Genomic DNA, 8,628 nt, shown 5'->3' on the forward strand with positions numbered 1-8,628 from the left:
TTAAATTCAACCTTTCTTACAAGCAAAAACCTTTTACAGCCAATATGCTGTATAAAAATACTATTCAAAAAAATTGTATTTAGATAAAAAAAAGCATTTTCTATTATCAATTTAAAATACAGCACTTTGCAATAGTCAGTGCTTTCAAAAAAATCGCTTAATACTTACCTGCATTTCTTTTGCTTCTGCTTTTATTGTCACAGTTTCATGTCAATAATGTAAAAGTTGAAAATTGAAAATCTGTGATAAAACGTTATGTTAACTTGCTGTTAAAAACTTGCTGTATCTGCAAGATTCTTCTAAAAGGAATCTTCTTAGATTGGATGAATACACATGCATGTCACACATTCCAGATTTTTACTTGTAAAACGTGTGAAAATCACCCTTTAAATTCCACTCCTCGAATAAAATTACAACAAAATCTCCAAAAGCTTCAGCATTACTTAAAGCAAAAAGTTTCAAGAACAATTTATGATTTTGCAAGGTGCCAGAGGTCAGTGGCACAAACATAGTGAACAAATGGGATCAAGGAAAACCTACGGCTTTTGGTTCAGGCTTTTGGTGTGTCTCCCTCAGAAAGACCTTCAACGACATTGTCAGTCCCGTCATTAAATTAAAAGCATGATCTGCTGAAGCCCTAACTAATGCGGCTTCCATCAGCCCAAGCCGCACTCAGGTTTCAGTTCATAAATTGTGTATAAAAGATGGATTTACTCATTCAATGTCAAAGGTGCCACCGGTGCAGAAGAGCTCGAAAAAACAAAACAAAAGAGCTGATGGATGTTCTCCTTCAGGCCATTAGGCTAAAATATCTGCTTGACTAAGAAACAAATATGTTGACAGGCACAAATCACATCTCCTGATAGGACTATAAATCCTGCTCTAATGTTGCGCACAGTAAACACTCATGTAGCATGACAGCAGCTATTGCCGTCTCATGACTTTATGTATGTACATATAACTGCTGGAAGAAGTTTTGTTATAGTGACTACACCTCAACTGCAAAGCAACGCCCTTATCAGCATAATATGGGAAGCCACTAAGCAAACTTTGGAACTTGGAAAACATTTATTATTAGATTATAAACAGTCCTGCAACTTTTGAGATATTGGGCCATGAATTGTGAACTGTCGCTTTCCTAACTAAGTTTAAATCTTTTGCGTGGGTTATGTTCAGAATAACAACGTCTGTTTTATTTAACCTCTTGTTTGCCGTCTGTAAAAATCAGTCGAGGTACTTTTCTCTTAAGTGGGCTGGTGACTCTGTAAACAGTTCGATGGAGCTGAATTAAAACAATTCCGCAAAGAAGAGAATTCAACTTCTGATTTATTGGAAAAATGAACTTAAAACTAAACACAAACTAAGAAAAATGATGAAAAGCAAAAAAAGGTTCCAAAAAAAAAAAACAATGCCTAGTAGCTTTGTTGTATTATTTCCTCTTCTTGTGAGCTCAGATGTCAGTGATAATCACCTGCAACGGCTACAAATTACCCAAACACCCTCGACCTCAACTTTAAAATGTTCAGCCACTGTCATTTTAATATGAACAATTTGTCAGAGGCCACATTAACATAATTCCCTATTACTGATTTGGACAGAACAAACAGCTCATTTAACCTGTTGCTGGCGGCGTGTCTGTTCTGTTCAGCACTGATCCTGGAGGTGTAGCAATAAAGAACAAATCAGTATGTTGACCGCAGCTCTTTGATGGGGATCTTCATGTTTGTCAGTTTCTGCAAAGCCTGCCTGCCTTTAGTAGTGCTCATTGCTCATGTATGAGATGACAATGTGTGCCCTTTTAATTTTTAAACACAGGCGGGTTGTTGTGAGGCTGATTTAGGGAGTGCGTCTAAAACAGAGGATAGATTTTTCCCTGGCTATGGCTGTTTGTTACTTTGTCATTACCACAAGCTGAGCAGCAGAAAATTGGCTGGTAAGTGAGTATTTCATTTGGAAATAGCAACCGCCGTCAAAATGTTTTTTTGTTGAGTTAATTACGCTGCATTTACTTTGTGACCTGCGCTGTCAGTCAGTCAGTCCACGCAGAAATCAGAAATTTATCACACCCTGGTTAAACTTGATGCACAAACATGCAGACACACTCGCATGTTCTCTGGTCTCTGACACACACAGCCCATCATGCGCCTATGAAAATGCGTCCGCTTCCAGCAGAGCGCTTCATTTCTGTGCATTGCTGTCTGCCATTTTACCGCTGACATCCATCTCCTCGCACTCCCTGCTGTGTCAGGTTGGCAGTTTCCTCAGGTACATGGAGACATGCAGCTTCAGACAAGTCCTGCCTTTGAATAGACTGGGAAAATATCTTAGAAATTTCCCTAACGGAGAAGCTGACACATTGGTTTCCTCAAATTTATTTTAGGAGGGATTAAAATTAAATTTCCTATTTATCTAAATTCAAACAGTCAAGAGTTTTATCTCTGATTGCCAAACAGTGTAGAGCAAAATTTTATTAGGAAAAAGAAATCTCATACACCAGTTGATATCTTAGGAATCTAGTTTAATGAACTTAGAAACCTCCATTTTCATTATTGCTACAATTAAGTTAAGGCAGCTGTAACAGGAGTACTAAAATTTATACATATAAAACGCAATTTAGCAAAAGGAAAAGTCTTCTATAGAATTAGCATAACATATTACAAGCTGTTGCTAAATCAGTAAACATGCTGAGAGCATGTTATTAATAAATTATGCAAAAAAAAAAAAATCTATATGACCACCAAATAGAACATTCTGTTAGATGCTCAAATTTTCTATCAATTGTCTGAAAATTGTAAGAGTAGTGCCCAGAAAAAGCACATCAGCAACATCCTCACCTGCAAAGAGAGAAGTGCCGAATAACAATAATAATATTTCTGTTTTCAAACAAGCTACACTTGGCACTGCAGCACAGCTGGATACCACAGGAAGATGTAGCACGGAGTAGCGAGATTAGGCACAACTGGGTGTGTTAGCAAAACAAAATTTACTCCAGATTGTACGGGATACGCACCTTTGAAAAAAGTGCAACATTTGTAGCCTCGGTTTACAGAATTGTTTCGTAAATGTCTTAGGGATCATCGAGATGATATGTGGAAAATGTAAGATGGGCTTTTGTGTTTCTTTTGAACCTTTCACCTTGAAACTTGATGCAAATTTTTCTCCAGTCTGTTTCTAATTGTTGATTTGTGAACGCCGACTTTAACTGAGGGAAGTGAGGCCTGGGTTCTTCTCAGACTTCCTTGCTAGTCTTATTTTTCCAGCATTTTCTCCATGTGTGGGTGGTGACTCTCTCTTTCTATGCACCACAAATCTGGTACAAACTTCCAGAAAACTGCAAAACAGCTGAAACACTGAGTTCCTTTAAATCGAGGCTAAAACCCCGGCTGTCTCGAGTTTCCTTTGACTTGTCGTAACAGGAATGTTGATGAGTCTTTGCTTCGTCATTTTGATGACGGCATTTGACAAAATGCAATGTTTGCTTGATTCATAGTTGGTGACTACATGATGTTTTATGATGTAATGCACTGGTTGCTGAAAATGCTATGAAAATAAACTTGAACTGACTTGACTTTCAGTGGTTTGCTGGAGTACCTGAGCCGTAGAGATGACTTTTAAACCCTTTGAAGACCAATCGATGTCAGCTGGTTTTCATCTCTTCTGCTTTCAGCACATCATCCACAGGTATGAGGAGTGAAGTTACAGACTCAATTGGTTACCTTGTGGGGGTAAGAATCACTTTACTCTTTACTTTTTAAATCTTGGAAACAGTTATGAATGTGTTCGACTTTGGTTACTTCTACTTCCCGCAGCTCAGACTACTTTCAACGCTAATTCATCTGAAGAGCAAAATTTTAAGCTTTTAAAGGTGGGATGTTGAAATAGTCTTTTGAGAATATTGATAGCAATTTCCAAATGTTTCCGAGGCAGGAGATTTTGCCGCATCAGTGGAGTTGTCAGGTCTCTATATTTGCAAGAAAGTGTTTTGAGTAATAAAGCTGGTTCAGCCTGTCCTATCAAGTAAGTCTGTTTCAGGGCTGTCCCAGCAGAATCTGCCACCAGTAAATGGGGAAAAACAAGGTCACATAAAGCGTCTTGGTGCAGCGAATGATTTCTGTGTTTATAGATTTAAAAGTGCAGCTTTTCTTATGGCTCTGAAAACCAGACGCAGAACTACAGAGCAAAACGACTGTCGTGAATACTAATGCCGCGGATGACCTAGACGGAGCATTTGGCACCGTCTGAGGAACAAATGGCTGACCCTAAATGAGTCCAAGGAGACAAACAAAAATGGAGGGAACGCATTGTTTGAAATGGAGGGCAGGAAGTGAGAAGATGGAGGACAAGATCCTCAACGACAGAAATGAGTGGGGGAAATGACACTGATGACATAAAGAAAACAAAGGGGGACAAAGTGTGTGGACAACAGAGGGAGAGCTGAGACCTGGTCTGAAAGGCAAATCTGCATCACACATGGGACCCTCCTCTCTTTCCTTCAGGGCAGCCCCTGTTATTTATCACCAGTGGATGTTGGCTTCATTAGAGCGAAGCCAAACCAGACTCTCTGTTCAAGTGAGTCATCCGCCGGCGCTCTGTTTCACATCCCTTCTCTGCTTGGCAAAGGCAGCAGGACGGTAATTGTCACTCTCCCTCTGTTAACGGGAGTCCCACGGTCACGTTCACTGCCCACGCCCCTGTGACATTCAGCCGGCTGCGACAAATGAGCTGCGAAATCCCGGAGATGATGTGGAGGATTAAAGCTCCTAATTCACTTGCACGACGAGGAAGGCTGCAACAAAAGGAGTGACAAAATTCAAGCAACACCCTGCAGATTAGCTCAACTCAGCTGTTATATAACTTCCTTCTTTCTTTTTTTTCCCCCCATAATGCTGATTTCTTTTTCTTTGTTTTCTCTCTGACCTCTCCTGCAGACATTGTGAACTATCTAGTAGCTATTTAACACATGCAATTAAAGAGCATACATTTCTATGATATTGGGATTTGGCATTACGGAATCAAAATCCTAATTTGTAGTCATTACCTAGCAACATATAATTGGTCAGGAGGCAGAAAAGTGGAATGTAGGTATAAATCAGTGGGACCACCAAGTGCTGTCTACATTTATGTGTCCATGTGGAAACCCAAAATGTCCCAGTAGTTTATCAGGGCTGGGCATGTTGGGACACAAGTGATGTCCTGGTGCATGGATCCAAATATTGGCTCAAAAGCAAGGCACTCACATGACGCTTGCATTGTCTGGTTTTGGGACCGTGATGGGAAGTCCACGTCTCTGTGGACGTGGAAATGTGTGGATTGTGTAGTGATGTGGGGTCCAAGCGGGAGCAGAGTGAGCGGCACTTTTCTGTGAGCCTGAATGATGGGGCAGAAATGAGCACCATATTGCAGGGTCCAAGTGGGATGGCAGTCGACAGTATAAATGCAAGTACTGGTGCAAATTGTGCACTTATAACAAAATGTGGGAATATCATGTTTGAGCACTTCAAATGTAGCCCGACCTTCAGAGGAACTACAGGGGGATGTCTGCAGTCAAACTTTTAGGATCTTTTTTTTTTTTTTTTACAAACTCATACTTCTGTAGATCTTGTGGGACAAGGGCATTTTTCTCTAAGAAAATTATATGTTAAATTATATGTTCTTCTGCCTTGAGATCCAATGCATTTCAGAAGTCACCCAGGACTGCTCAGGCCTCATATCGCTCACACTTAGGTATATCTCTTCCCTAATTTGTCAAAATGTTCCATGGCTCCATTCACAGTGTCAGATTTCAATTCCCTCTCGTCTGAGTACGCTGAGCTGCTTCAGCAAGTCTCCCTTAGAGCGGCTCCGGATGGTTTCGACAGTGATGAGGACGGCCTTTTGCTCTACAAAGCCAGCTATTACTGTCAACTCTGTCATCCACTCGCCCCTGAACAAAAGCTGGCTCTCGTTTTTGACGGCAGCGCAGAGAAGAGCCGGAGACAAGCTCTTCCAGCTTTAAGGTCAAACAGTCACATCCCTCCGTGCAGCACTCACTGACAAGACGCGCATTTAACACTCAAGCTGTACCAAATTCCCCAATTGAGTGAACCATGTGAGTCACTGTGCTCACTTTAGATCAACAGTGAACTATTTTCCAATAAATAAATAGGATTTTTCCAAACAGATATAAACGTCTCTTAGTTATTTATTTTTTTTTTTGCCGTTTCAGGATTTGCACCCACTGTTTGCGAAAGATTCGGCGTCTCTAATCAAGTTCCCACTGCTTGCAGATAGCAAGAATTAAGTGATCAAATGCTTTAGACATTTATTTGCAAAAATAATCTCCGCTTCTATCAGCGCTCCCCACTGGTTTAAATTACATTCCGGGAAATTCTCGCAGCAGTTTGCAAGAGCTGGTTGTGAATCACAACAAAGCCGACCTAATATCAAACAGGAAGTTGACTAAACTGCAATTAGAACAGAGGGGACACTTTGCTGGAAGCAAACACTTCTGACTAAAAAGGAACAGCATCAATAATATCATTTTGTTTGGTAGATAGTGTTTTTTTATTTTTATTTAGAAAGCTCTTATTTTTCTACCACTTTTTCTTTTCTTTTTCCTTTGCTACATTGTTTGGTTTTTAATCCAAACAATGTATTATTGCTATTTATTCTGTTAAGAAACTGGAGCTTTGGGCTTTGATCAAACGAGATTGAAATTTTCAGCAACCCCATCCTATCCTCCCTTTTTGAGGAATCTTGTTAGATTGTTCTGCATTATAAAATTTTCTAAATTAAAAACTTGAAACTGGGTGACATAAGAGTGATAGCTTCTGTTGGAAAACTGGAAGTGGAACATTGGTAAGTCTTTTGTAAGGATAACATTTCTAAACATAAAGCCAAATCAACACAGATTTAAACTACAAATAAACTACCCCTTGCATTGTTTGTCTACTGGTACAACTTTCAGGCAAAACACTTGCAAAATGTAAAGTGACTCACAAAAAAAAGCTGTGAAATAGAAACATTTAAATGAATCTTAAACGTCTTCTAACATTTAGACAAAAAACGTCTGCCAAAATGTAATTCCCTTGCATGTTGTCATGAAGTACTGTGGCTAAAACAGCAACAAGGAGAAGTGAGTCACTCTTTAGCAGACATGGTAGGAGATGAGTTGACATGTTAGCATGCCCTCTATCGTGTAAACAGGTGGATTTATGGTGTTGTAAAGGGTGAGCTAAGGGGGCAGTCCTCCAATCTCATTACTGCTCCAGAATCACCACTGAGACTAATGGTATTTGTGTCGGCTCTTGCAATTCAGCTACAGTTTATGTGTGTGTGTAAATGTGAAGTGGAAAAGCCTTCTCCGTACGTGACCATCATGTCTATCCCCACCTTGGTTCACCTTCGTATGGCATCACTCCCCCATTTCTCAAACTCTTTCCCAGCCTTCTCGTCTCTCCGCATCAGTTTTAAAGATCGTTCCCCCGATGACATATTTCCACTACTTTGTCTAATAGCTGACAGTGCTCTCCGGTTGGCTGAGAAACAGTGGCCTGACTCTTTAAGAGTCACCAGGAGGAGAGAGGGAGAACTGATGGCAGGAGGAGGTTTGAAGGCATCAAAGAGATGAAAAGCAAATGGAGATAAAAGGGGGATAAAATGTGGAATGGAAAAAGCGCAGGAGGGTGCAACGTCTGTGGCACTGCAGGTTTCCGTGTACGGAGAAACAAAGTGATCACAGCCCTCTGCTGCTGCAGAGTAAATTTTAACCTGATTGAAAAAAACACAGTTGATTCCTGTAGTCTTTATGTGCTGTTGTCAGAGGAGAGATGAACGTTAATAGTCTGTGAAGAGTAGGCCACTCTGCAGGTGCAAAGGTTTGTAAAGGTTCTCTCTTTTTAGCGGACAGGACTCTTTGCTTCAGTTCTCTGTTACTGAGTTTGTTTGTTTTTTTTAGTTCCCTTTAAAGTGACGGGCCTAATTCAACAGAGTTTTCAGTCAACCGGTGATAAAAGCATCGCAATCACCAGGACTCGCTTTAAAAATAGGTTTTTAATCTCAGTGGGTTTTTTGATCCTGGTAAAATAAAGGTTAAATATTAAAACAAAGACAATGAAAAGGCCGACTGTGGCTCAGTCATCAAATCATGATTGATTTATGAAAACAATGAAAAGACTGAAACATTCAAGGTGATGAACATTTTATAGGCACTGGAGCTCAGAAAATCAAAAATCAAGAAAAAACTAATTATAGGTGGGACAAAGCATAAATTTAAACAATACTTTGGTTAGATTTATGTTTATTCAAAAATAGTTTATTTTTTCTCTCTGAATACATTTTTCCATAAGCCTGTGGGCCATATAAGCAATAGGCCATAAATGTATCCTAAGGCATTTTTAAGGCTTAGCTTAATTGGTTGAAGCTAGTTATTGAAACTAGTTATATATATATATATATATATATATATATATATATATATATATATATATATATATATATATATATATATATATAACTAGCTATGTTTAGCTAGTTTAGCTATGTTTATAGCTAAACATATAACATGTTTAGCTATTTTTTTTTTTTTTTTTTTTTTTAGATTTTTTTTTTATTTTTTTAAAACTTGAAGGCTTTTTCCTGTTTTTACCA

The sequence above is a fragment of the Poecilia latipinna genome, unplaced genomic scaffold (genome assembly GCF_001443285.1).
Source record: "Poecilia latipinna isolate Pla-1442-1.1 unplaced genomic scaffold, P_latipinna-1.0 Scaffold16, whole genome shotgun sequence".
Classification (NCBI taxonomy): domain Eukaryota; kingdom Metazoa; phylum Chordata; class Actinopteri; order Cyprinodontiformes; family Poeciliidae; genus Poecilia; species Poecilia latipinna.